The sequence below is a fragment of the Lissotriton helveticus genome, chromosome 9 (genome assembly GCF_964261635.1).
Source record: "Lissotriton helveticus chromosome 9, aLisHel1.1, whole genome shotgun sequence".
In the NCBI taxonomy this organism is placed as follows: Eukaryota; Metazoa; Chordata; class Amphibia; order Caudata; family Salamandridae; genus Lissotriton; species Lissotriton helveticus.
This window is the reverse complement of record NC_136070.1, coordinates 139,411,804-139,424,849: the sequence shown is the minus strand read 5'-3', so window position 1 is coordinate 139,424,849 and position 13,046 is coordinate 139,411,804.

Sequence of the window (13,046 nt, the reverse complement as noted above, 5' to 3'; positions counted from 1 at the left end):
CTATGTGTTCCCAGGTTTAAGAAGACAAGACAAGGGGGTAGGGCCTTGTCAGTGGCTGGCCCGAAGTTGTGGAATGATCTCCCCATGGAAATCAGACTATGCAGAGAACGCCTTCCTTTTAGGAAAAAATTAAAAACTTTTCTCTTTCAGTACTAGGTCATCCATTTAGGGAGGACTGCTACATGTTTGGGTTTCTTTGCTCACAGATGATGCCAGAGGCGCGGAGATACTCCTTCGGGAGTCGAGTCCTAGCGCGGTATAAGTTTGTAAATAAAATAAAAATAAAATAAATGTGCTGACGGCTGCAGAGGAGGGTTTGTATGGCTCTGTATCGTTTGTGTATTACATCACAGAGGCTCGATGCCAATCCTCCATCCTTCGTTATCTGGCAAACTAGGCTACTTTCAACATATCGTTTGGAGATGGCGCTTTATAGAACCAAGGGCAACCGGAAAAAGAAACAAGGAAGCCAGTTATGGCAACCAATTGCTATATGGCTGGGATCTTAGTAGTCGTTAATGTAATTATTTGCAATAATATATGATAAGACTTACGATTGTATAAATTTGAATGATTTAGGATCCCATATTATTATTTCTATTTGTGTCGGCTGCCTTCGTCCCTTCCGGTATGTTCATTTGTATTTATATGTACTGCAGTTGATGTATTTAAATTGTATTTTGTGTGCTCTAAGTGCTGACAAAAAATTTCAATAAAAAAAAAAGAGCGCTTTCTTAAGGCTCACCTACTTGTTATAGTCAGCAATACCCATTTGCAAAAGCAGCTAAATTCCTCCTGTCATGATAAAGTCTTGTGAACGAATCTTAATGTGTTGACCTCCATAACTTCTGTGGCTTGCTAGCAGCACTTTATAAAAAGTGAATAGTAAGCCCAGATTCAGAAATCTATGTCAAGTCACAAGCCATTTTGGCCATGATTGTCACACTCTGCTAAGTGACCTCAACAGCATCATGATCACTTCCTCCTGACCGGGAATCAAGTAGATGGTTCAAAAAGAAAGTGATGAAAAAGATCTTCCCTACCATCAAGGTGGTCAAGCTGACAGACAGCTTGTTGAAATGTGAAATGGAGCTGTAGAACAAACTGAGCAATTTTCTTGCATTCTTAACCTACGACTAGCAACAAAGGGCAGAGAACAGCTTCTAAGGCAGTAAGCTTGCAGCGAACCATGGCCCCAGGTCAGGCCTGAACATACTGCACACTGGATGATTTCATCAGATCAACAAAAAGATGGTCCTCCTTTAGTGGCATGTCTCAATTATGACCAAGTATTACGGACATTTCATCTGACAGAGGTGATTTATTTTTTAGCAAACATGCACATGAGACTACTTGAGTAATTAAAAATGACCAGGCAGAATCCTCAGACTCATTGACACCATCGTGTGAGGCAGAGTCCGGCCCAATCCCACACAGCGACGTATCACTTTATACAATCTAGCCCAGAGGAGCAGTAATAGGCCAGTCAAAGAGTAAAGTGCACTTCTCTGTCCAAAATAGAACATAGGCCAAGGAGAAGAGCATCCTAACACTGGAGCAGCAACAACAACAAAAGTAGGTCTGAATTCACTGGACCGCGCCACTGCACAGGGAGGAGCCACAAGGAAATTCTAGATCTCATGATATCATGGAGCCGATTGGTGTGCCGTGACCGAGGACACACCAGAGGACAAGGTAACAGGTTTTCAGGAGGCCCTGTATCCATGATTTGGACACCTTTCCCCTTGCCTGTTAGGTAAAAATTGCTCTTAAGGGCAGCTCCATCTGCACTATCAATGTTTATTGCTTTGTACAATTGTGTTTATTTTTCTGCTTTGATGGTCAATGTGTAGGCTTGCTGAATACCCCTTTCTCTCCCTCAAAGGGTACCCGTTTTCTCACACTTTTTCTTAGAGTTGTTAAGCTCTTAAGGGCAGCTCCATCTGCACTATCAATGTTTATTGCTTTGTACAATTGTGTTTATTTTTCTGCTTTGATGGTCAATGTGTAGGCTTGCTGAATACCCCTTTCTCTCCCTCAAAGGGTACCCGTTTTCTCACACTTTTTCTTAGAGTTGTTCCACCGCTATGTGAATCTTCCCTTCCTGGTGACATAAGGGTGCTGGTGACCTGGCTCCTTGTTAATGTTCATGACCTACTTAATCCCTCCTCCCAGGGTTTACAGCCTGTACATCTATGTGAAGACTGAGAGGTTTGGGTGTCTTCTTGTGGTATCTTCCCATTTTGGCCAGTAAGAGACAGTTTGGACATGGGACCAGTACCCTTGCATCCTCACTTCCCCCAACACAATCCTTCTCAAAACCCTTTCTCCTCTTCAGTTCTTTTAACCTACTGGTATATACCCACAGTATTACCTTCTACCAGCACTGTCACTCAGGACCCCAATTACCTCTTAGGTTTGCTCCTGGTGGGATGTTGTAGAGCATGCTACCCACGTTGCCTGCATCTAGTACATGGCCGAGGGTCGCTCACCTGCTGCTCTTGGTGGAGATAGTTGGATCTTCTGCTGTGACTGCTTGTATCCAGTGCATTTCATGGGCAGCTCCTCTGTCACTCTTTGATAGCCTCCCAGAGCATTTACCATGGCTTGGCTTTCTCTTTGTATGCTGGTGGTTGGTTACTCTTCCATCACTCCTGAATGGAATACTATTAATGCATGTAACAACTGTATGACTGTGGGTTGTTACTCTTTCCCTCTTGGTAGAGTCTATAGAGCCTGCAGTAAGGCTACTCTTCTCCTGTGCATGACTATTGCTTAATCTGTGACTCTCATGGAAGGACTCTTTCAATAATTTGCCTTGTCTGTCTGCCTGTTGGTTGCTCATCTTCTGCTCTTGGTGGACACTGTAGAAAATGTAATTTGGTTGTCTGTAACTTCTGCAAACCTGTAGTTTGCTGACCTGCAGCTCTAGGGTGGACTCTATAAAGATTTTTCCCAGGCTGCATGCCTGTAGGTCACTCACCCATCATTCCTGGGGTGACTTTATAGATCATCTGCCTCAACAGCTTTATCCAGAATTTATTGTGAGCTTCCTCTCTGATGCCTCTGGGTGAAACAGGCTCATTTGCAAAGCATGCCTTCTATCTCTACTCGTGCACAAAATACCAATTGATGGGCAGAATGCAGAACAATGTCATACATTCACCCCAGTACAGCGATCTAGGCCTAAATCCATCGTTTTTTTGCTCACCATGCCATTCCAGTTTGAACTCAGCCATATGCAAATCAGTCTTGACCCTGTGCCCAATGTGAACAGTCCAGCCAGAACTTCCAGGCCAGGTCCTCCCTGGACTGGAAACAAGCATCCTAGGACCGGTTTCGGGGTTTCACCCTTCTTAAGCCAGGATAGCTTGACTCCAGTGGCATGGAGAGCACGGGACACACGTCTGGGCATACCCATCCCACACGGGGTGACAAATGTAAAAATAAGAATTGATTGACAGAATGCAGAACAATGTCATACATTCACCCCAATACAGGTATCTGGGCCCTAAATCCATCGTTTATTGCTCACCATGCCATTCCAGTTTGAACCCAGCCATATGCAAATCAGTCTTGACCCTGTGCCCAATGGGAACAGTCCAGCCCGAACTGCCAGGCCAGGTCCTACCTGGACTGGAAAGAAGCATCCTAGGACCGGTTTAGGGGTTTCACCCCTCTTCAGCCAGGATAGCTTGACTCCAGTGGCATGGAGAGCACAGGACCCACGTCTGGGTGTATCCGTCCCACTCAGGGTGACAAATGGAAAAATATCAATTTGATGGACAGAGTGCCAATCAATGCCATAGATTCACCCCAATCCAGAGATCTGGGCATAAATCCATCCTTAAGTAGTGGAGGGAAGGGCCTCTATGGAAGTACGCAGGCATACGCTATAGGTAACAGTGGCCCATGGGAGCGTTAGGCATTCTCACCTACCTGCGTCTGCCATAACCGGAGGAACTTATCAACTAAGCGCTATATAAATGCAGCTATAACTCAATGCAGTTATGATTTCAGATTGTCATCTGCATGATTGCTCTACAAGAACTTCAACTAGTCAATAGATGCAAACCACAGGTGAATGGGAAGGTTCATCATCAACACTTTAAGCATGAAAGCTGTTCACAAATAATGGGCTTTTAGGCAGTACTGAATTTGTGGGGGGGAAAAAGAGCCAGCGCCCTCGTCAGGAGCCCTCTACAGTAGCACCACCCATTGCCCATGCAAGCGCTGCCACTGATGGTACCAACACAAGAACTAACCATCACACTCCCACAAGTGTGGCAATTCAGACTATTTCAGGCCACCAAAGCTATAAGAATGCCTTGTGCAGCATGTTTAAGTCATTTTTAATGTAAATTGAATTAATAAAAAACTATTGTGCTCATCTCTAAATTAGAGAGACAGCGCCACCATGTGGCTGACTGTCAGAAGTGCACCTCATTGACAATTTAGCACCGTAAACCACTGGTTAAAATTAAGCACTGCCTGTAGACAGGATCCTAAAAAGATGTCAATTAATTGCGAACCATGAACAATTCATCATAATGGATGCCCCCTTTGAGGTTGGGTCACTCACCTGGAAACCCTTGAACATGAATGATCTCTTATCCCCACAACCTGTGCAACTATCACAGTTGCACATTGACTTCTTTCATTTTGTTGATTTGAGGGACACAAGTTCTCATCAAGAGGGTCAATGCCATGACCACCACATTGTAGATCCACAAACAGGGAGAAAGAGGTAGCTCTCAGGAGCTCTCCTCAGACTCCTGTGAATTATGGAAATGAGTGTTGAAACATAAGGTTCATAATCCTGGAGTTAAAAAGTAGTACAGCAGAAAATGTCAGCAGAAGCTTACGACCAGGCCCTTAGTGGGCGAGGGACAAATGTGCATAGCTTATTTCACACCTGGGAAACACTGTTGATGGACACTGAGCGCTTACAGATAGAAAGAACTCCTGAGGCGGAAAGCCGGGAGCAACGAGTTTTATTTTAAAATTGTATTTCTTTTTGTGATTTTAACTGTTTTCACCTACCCTCGCTAGCACTTCCCCTGCACAGCCGATCTAAACGCTGTCGCGGGCCGCCATTCCTGGTGACATCATCACTGTGGGGAAGCCTGGTCAGGCCACACCCCCTCGACAATTAGGCCACACCCCCTTCTGCTTCTTCCTACTTATATCATGTGCCTTCCACGCGGCGGCGCGCCGGTGGCGCGCCAAAGGCAAGCCCGTCTGCGCCCGTCCGCGCCAGGACGGGCCATAGGGCACGCCATGCTGACCATTTCATCAGATACTCCCCCCAAGCACTTAGAGATTTACAGAGTTCTGCCACACTACCATCTTCTATGGTCTTGCAGCACATCTCTGCTGCTGGTATCTCGCGTCTTGACCAATCCCTTGTCGGCGGATGCCCATCTTTAACCACGTCGACTAGGAACTCCACATCTATTAGGGTATCATACCTGAATACTCGCTCGCTAATAAAACATTCTGAGGACATTTTCATTCTGCTCTCCAGCTCCAATCCCGATATCCTCCTACTCACGGAGACGTGGCTTACTCCAGAATCTTTACCAGATATTTTGGCGGCTCTCCCCCCTGACTACTACATTCTCCACGCCGACCGACCTGGCGACCGGCCCGGTGGTGGGGTAGCGGCCATCATATCCAAACGCCTTAATTCCATTTCCTCCTATTCTCTCCCCCTCCCTGAGGTGGAGAATCTCCTCATTAGTGTGCAAACGAATACTGGCCCTCTTACCTTCCTCCTACTATATCGGCCCCCACACCCTATGCCATCCTTTTCCTCCACTATGAATGATCAATTGTCTTCTCTCCTCACATTGCACTCCCGCTTCGCTATCTTTGGGGACCTAAACTACTGGTTTGGTGACACCAATGCTGGCCCTCATGCCACCGAGCTGTTTGAGATTCTGAGAGATTTGAACCTCGTCCAACAGGTCTCTCAACCCACCCATATCAAGGGACACATTTTGGACCAGATCTGGACCTGCAATCTGGCACTGTCCCCACCAGACATATCTCCATGTGCCTGGTCTGATCACTACTTAGTGGATACCATCATCACAGTTGACGGTCAGACTCCTGTCCCTCTGATGGCTGGTGGCTTTTCCCGTAAATGGAGCTCATACGACTCCCAGGGCTTCCTCATCGCCCTGGCTGACTCATGCCCAGTCATCCACGATTTTAACGACATCGACGGACTAGAACGAGATACTGCCTCCTGGCTAGAGTCGGCTAGCGACCGATTTGCCCCCCTAGTCAAATTCCCCTGTACTAGACATCGGAATTCTCACAGGTGGTTCTCCGACGATCTTAAAGCCCGGAAATTAAAAACACGCCAGTTAGAACGCACCTGGAGACATGACTATTCGGACTCAGCCAAACAATCCTATCTGGCCGCACGTAAAGATTTCAAAACAGCTATCCGTTCTGCCAAAATGGAACACTTCGCCAACAGGATCTCCCAGGCAACTGATAAATCTAAGGAGGTATTCAGAGTTCTGAATGAGTTAACCACAGATGACAGAACCCTTCCTGCCCAGACCCCCACTCAGGAGGCCTATGATACTCTGAACTCCTTTTTCGTAGAAAAAATCTCAAAAATCAAAAATCTATCCCTCCACTTCCCCAACCGCCACTACCGGATAATTCCTCTCACAACCCTTTGACCCTCACTTCCTTCCCTGCTCTAGATTCCACCTCCTTGTCAGAATTAGCCATTCGTGTGAAATCTGGTTCTCCGAATGATTGCTGCCCACCTTCTGTCCTGCGGAGTATCTGTCTCAACCTACCAGATAGTGTTTTACATCTAATGAACAGATCTCTCTGCAGTGGCATCTGTCCTACTGCCTTTAAGGATGCCATTCTGGTACCTCTCCTAAAAAAACCAGGGGCGGACATGTCGGAGCCGTCAAATTATCGCCCCATTTCACTCCTTCCTTATTTTTCCAAACTCATGGAAGCCCATGTTACCCGCTGCCTGTCCAGCTTCATAGAAACCTCCTGCTATCTCGAGCCGAATCAGGCCGGCTTCAGACCTGCTCATTCCACTGAAGCCGTTATTCTGGCAGTCCTTGATACACTCAGGAGCGGCGCGGACGCGGGAATTCCCCAGGCCCTCGTCCTACTGGATTTGTCGGCCGCGTTCGACACGGTGGATCATAACATCCTTCTCCACTGTGTCGAGCAGGCAGGCATCCGGGGCGTTGCTCTTGAATGGATCAAATCCTTCCTTACGGGAAGAACACAGGCGGTCCATCTGGGCCCCTACACCGCTAAACAAACCCCCACGTCCTGTGGTGTCCCCCAGGGATCTTCCCTTTCCCCACTCCTCTTCAATATTTATCTCCGGCCACTCATTCAGTCACTCTCGAAATGGGACATCGTCACCTATAATTATGCTGACGATCTGCAAATTATTTTCTCCCTCAACTCACCACACGCTGTTAAAACCTTTCACGGAGCCATGATTCACATCCAACTCTGGATGAACCAGAACCAACTGAAGTTGAACCCCGGTAAAACTGAGCTCTCCTTCCTGGGCTCAGTCAAGCTTACTGGGGTCCACAGTTCTGGCTGCCAGAGTTTGGACCCCCCCCCACCCCTGTAAAAACAGTAAAGAGTTTGGGTGTCATCATTGACACCGAACTCTCCCTCAGAGCTCAAGTTGGAGCGGTGGTTTCCTCCTGTATGTACCAACTCCGGAGGATCCGCAAAGTCCGCTACCTTCTTCCCCCGGCGGCACTCACCCAAACTGTCATCTCATTGGTACTCTCCCGCTTGGATTTTTCTAATGCCATCTACCACGGCCTACCGCAGTATCTTATGCAACGCCTCCAAGTTGTCCAGAACCAGGCGGCCCGCCTGATTCATGGCACTCCCAGATGGCAATCAGCTAAGCCTCTGCTTACGTGCCTTCATTGGCTCCCAGTCGATCGTAGGGTTGCCTTCAAGGTGGCATGCCTCACCTTTAAAGCACTTCACTGCCCTGGTCCCGCTTTCTTAAAATCCCTCATTCGCCCTCACTGTCCCACACGCAATCTTCGATCAGCTCACCGAGATCTGCTGATCACCCCCAAGAGCAAAACCAAGAGATTCGGCGGTCGCCGCTTTTCTCACCTGGCTCCCGCACTCTGGAACCTTCTCCCTCTCCCCATTAAATCCTCCCTTTCCCTCCTGACCTTTAGGAAAATGTTGAAAACCCACCTCTTCCCCACCTCTGGTTAGATCTCGCCAACTCTGCTCCCCCCTCATCTATTCTGTCTATCAGCGCCAGGAAGCTTCGGTGTCAGCGCGCTTTACAAAACGCACTTAACATAACATAACATAACTTTGTCACCACAGAAAACGAGAAATATCTTGGCCTCACCTCCAAGTGGTTCCAACCTTCTCGGATGGGGGCAGTAACAAAAGGATGGCAGGAGGACAATTTAAGATGGTTTTCTTTCTTTATGTCTGATGCTGACAGTGTTTACAAAGATCAAGTCAACTTGTTGCACCTTTGTTGTAAGATCCCAGAAATGGGTGAGGCTGCGTTATTTTCTGCTCAGACCAAATTGGGCAATTAGAAGCCATTCCCTAGCCAATGTTTTCAACCTTGCAAACCAGAGAAGACAGAAAACCTTAAATCATTATGTAGCATCTTTAAACCTGGCTAAGCAAGACATCTGGGTTGGCAGAGAATTATTGGGAGATTCTGAAAGGAGTAAAAGGGAGTTCAACAAAAACATGCTGTCGACCCTGGGACAGCTTTATCTTTTATAAAAGGCAAAGTTCAGCCTACAAGAATATTCGGGAGCTGTGCATCTGGCAATGATAGACCCTAAAAGGAATCTGGCAGGAGAACAATCAATCAACCAATCAGGGGTTTGTAAAGCGTGCTAATCACCCGTGAGGGTCTGAAGGCGCTGGGGCAGGGTGTGTGGGAATGCAGCTCTGGATCATTTGAAGAGCTAGGTATTGAGGTTCCTCCTGAAGGTGTGCAGGTTGGGGAAGCGTCTGATGTTAACTGGGAGCCCCTTCCAGGCCTTGGCTGTGCCGTAGGAGAAGGCTCTTCCACCTATTCTGTTTCTGCGGATCCAGGGGGTCTCTGCCATGGCCGAGTCGGCGGAACGGAGGTTCCTTTCGGGTACGTGGAAGGAGACTCTCTCGTTGAGGTATTTGGGTCCGATGTTGTGGAGGGACTTGTAGGCGTGGGTGAGCAGTTTGAAGGTTACTCTCTTCTCGACTGGGAGCCAGTGGAGGTCTCGTAGGTGTTGGGTCATTTGTACGTGCAGTGGGGTCCCAAGGACAAGTCTGGCTGCGGTGTTCTGGATAGTTTGGAGCTTGTGTAGGAGAGTTCTGTTGATTCCGGCATAGAGTGCGTTGCCGTATTCCAGTAGGCTGGTTATGAGTGCATGGGTGATGGCCTTTCTGCAATCGGGGGGTATCCATTTGAAGGTCTAGCAGAGGATGAGAAGGCAGTTGAAGCTGGTGGAGGCGATAGAGTTGATCTGGTAAGTCATGGTGAGGGAGGAGTCCAGGATCATGCTGAGGTTCTGTGTGTGGTCGGTAGGGGTGGGTGGGCTCCAGAGGGCGGAGGGCCACCACGTGTTGTCCCAGGCAGAGGTAGAGGGTCCAAGGATGAGGACCTCAGTCTTCTCCGAGTTAGGCTTCAGGCAGCTATTTTTCATGCAGGCTGCGACATCCTTCATTCCTTCCTGGAAGCAGAGTCTGGTGTCTTCGGGGTTCTTCGTGAGGGAGAGGATGAGCTGGGTGTCGTCGGCGTATGATACTATGCTGAGCCCATGCTGTCGGACGATGGCGACAAGGGAGGCCATGTAGATGTTGAAGAGCGTGGGCCTTGATTTTCAGATGGAAGTAGAAGCTGAGTTTGTTGCAGAGTTTTTGGGATGGTGTGATGTCTGTGGCTTCACTGGGAGGTTTGGTGAACTGCTGTATGAGGTCGAAAAGTGTTTTTGCATTGGTGTGGATTTTGTTTCCGATGAAAGTTCGCTTGGTGTCTCTTATCCGCTGGTGGTATCCCTTCAGGGCGTTACTGTAGCTGTGCATGTTCTCCGTGGGTGTTCCGGTTCCGCCAGGTTTTATCGAGGCATCTGCAGAAGCGCTTGGCTTCTTGGAGTTCGGTGGTGTACCAGGCGGCAATCAGGGGGCATTGTTTGCCAGGTTGGCAGAGGGGTGCAAGCTTGTCGGCGCAGCTGGAGATTCAGCGGTGGAGTTCTTTGGCTGCGGAGTTGGCGTTGGTCGTGGCGCAGGGGGGGTTTAGGAGGAGGGTGGTATTGATGTGTTCCTCTGTGATCTTGTTCCAGTTCCTACGTGGGGGGCGCAGGGCGCGACTGGGGGCGTTGGTGGTGTTGAAGGTGAAGTGTAAGCAGTGGTGGTCCATCCAGAGGGGCTGCGTGGGGTGGCTGAAATTGATGTTTGTCCCTCCTGCGATGATGGGGTCGAGGGTGTGTCCTGCTCTGTGAGTGGGGGTGGTGACGAGCTGCTTCAGTCCGAAAACATTACGTTTGCTTTTCACATTGCCTGTGATAAACCGATTTTTAAATGTATTATTGTGAATGTTGCTCCCCTTGTCAAGATTGTCATAGTCTTCGACTTCGAAAAACAGTCTTATGCTGACAATACACAGTTTATAATCTCCTTTGACAAAGATCTGACCAAAGTGAAAGATAGCTTTTCTGCCAGGATGAAAGCTATAACTGCTTAGAACACGGAGAATTGCCTCTAGCTGAACACCAGCAAAACAGAGATGATGTTGTTTGGTAAGGCCCAACAGCTCTGGGCGCCCGATTTGTGGCCCATAGAATTAGGCCCGACTCCCAAACAGGTAGTCAAGAACTTGGGAATCTGATTTGATTAATCTCTCTCCATGAAAGAACAGGTTCTGTCTATTATAGTTACCTGCTTTCATATGATATGCTTGCTGAGGAGAGCCTTTCTTTTTTCCCACTTTAAGCAAGGAAAACCTTGGTCCAGGCTCTTGTTATTAACCGTCTGATTACGACAATGTACTTTTGGCCTCAGCAAATGAGACATTGCTATCCAAGCTGCAAGTTGCTCAGAACACTGCAGCCTGTCTCATTTGTAATCTTCCTTCCGGGGCAGCGTCTTTTACCCTCTTGCGCTCACCACATTGGCTGCCAGTTCAGAAAATAACTTTTTTCGCGAATCTGTTGCTTCACTCATAAATCTCTGATGAGGAAAGGTCCCAGCTATTTATTTGCTAAACATATTAATTATAGCCCAGTAAAACTTCTACGATCTAGTGACAAATCCCTACTTACCCTTCCATGGTCAGAAAGTCTCAAACAGGGGGCAGGTCTTTCTCATACCTTGCCCCGCTCTACTGGAATGAGTTGCCATTGCAGTTTGCTTGTGCATTAATCATTTTAGGTTTAGGCACTTACTCAAAACAGTGCTGTTTTAATGCTCAGATTCCAGTTGCCTTCAACCTTCTCTACACCGAGATAACCCTCCCGGGGTGATTCATGTGCATTATAAATTAATTTAATAATAATCATGTTTCCACCTATAGGAAAACATGCCTCTAATTTGCAATTACATAAAACAATGCCTAAACTCGTAATTAGTCCATTCAGATTAATGGACTACTGTGACTTAAAACCAGAACTTAATTTGTGCTGGTGGTTTAGTGGTTGCTGGTGGGATGCATGGCACTCATTTTTTGTGACTGAAAAAGAACAGGCTCGAGTGAGATTGCGAAACCGGAAATGTAGGGTAATAGAAGAAAGCAGCATGAGGGGGAGAATCAATAAAAGTTAACCCTGATATTCGCCAATCCTGGCATTTTGCACCATAAGCAGTCGCCTACTAAGCAGATTTTGGGCCCTTGCATTTATTTATTCATTAATATTATTTTTATTATTTTACAAAATAAGCACCGCACGAGAGGCTATTTGTGGAATCACACATCAGTTAGATGAGTAAGTCACATCCAGATGTTCTCAGCTCAGGGCCCTTTCTTTAAGTTTTGAGTATTAAAATAAAATTCCTGTAGGTGGGGGACAAACCATTTGTCTACCCCTAAAATGGTTCTGGTCAGTTCTTCCCTTTTCACAGGATTTGGATTCTTCCTGGCTACTGAAAAAAAGGCAGAGGCAGGCTGGGTATCAGGTTCCTTTGTGTGTGCAGGGGCAGATCCCTTTAATGTGTAATCATGGCAGAGTACAGCTCCTTCCCAACCATCTTGTCAGGAGGACCTACTGCCCTGTACACCCAGCTCCTTTGTCCAATGTCTGATTACCATATACATTTCTCAGTGGGGAGCCCTCAACAGTCCAGGGGCAGCTGGTCATCACAAAAGGCCCCAGAAACTTTAGGCATGGAAATACCAACTTTATAAAAGTAAAAATAAAAACAATTGATGGATGGAATGCTGAACAATGTCAAACACTCACCCCCAGTACAGAGATCTTGGCCTAAATCCATATTTTTCCCCCTCACCATGCCACCCCAGTGTGGACATAACCATATGCAAATCAGTCTTGAACCTGCGCCCCATAGTAACAATCCAGTCAGAACTGCCAGGCCATGCCCTCTCTGGACCGGAAACAGCATCCTAGGGCCAGTTTTGGAGTCTCACCCCCCATCTGCCAGGATAGCTTGAATCCAATGGCATGGCGAGCACAGGGCCCACGTTTGGGCATTCCCGTCCCACTTAGGGTGACAAATGCAAAAAAACTAATTGAAGGAGGGAATGCTGAACAATGTCAAACACTCACCCCCAGTACAGAGATCTGGGCTTAACTTCATCATTTTTTTGCTCAGCAAAAAATGTTTTATCTTGCAAAGTCAATATGCAGTTTAAAAGTGCACTTTAGGCTGCAGTGGCCATGAATCACCAGGGTAAAACCACCAATCAACAAAACCCAAGTCATAACAATGCATGAATTTTATTGTTTTAATTCTATTTTTATTCAAATTCCAGTACAACCAATAACAAGCATGCTGCACACATTTTTCGTTTTCCAGTGTAGTCCTCTTATTTCACA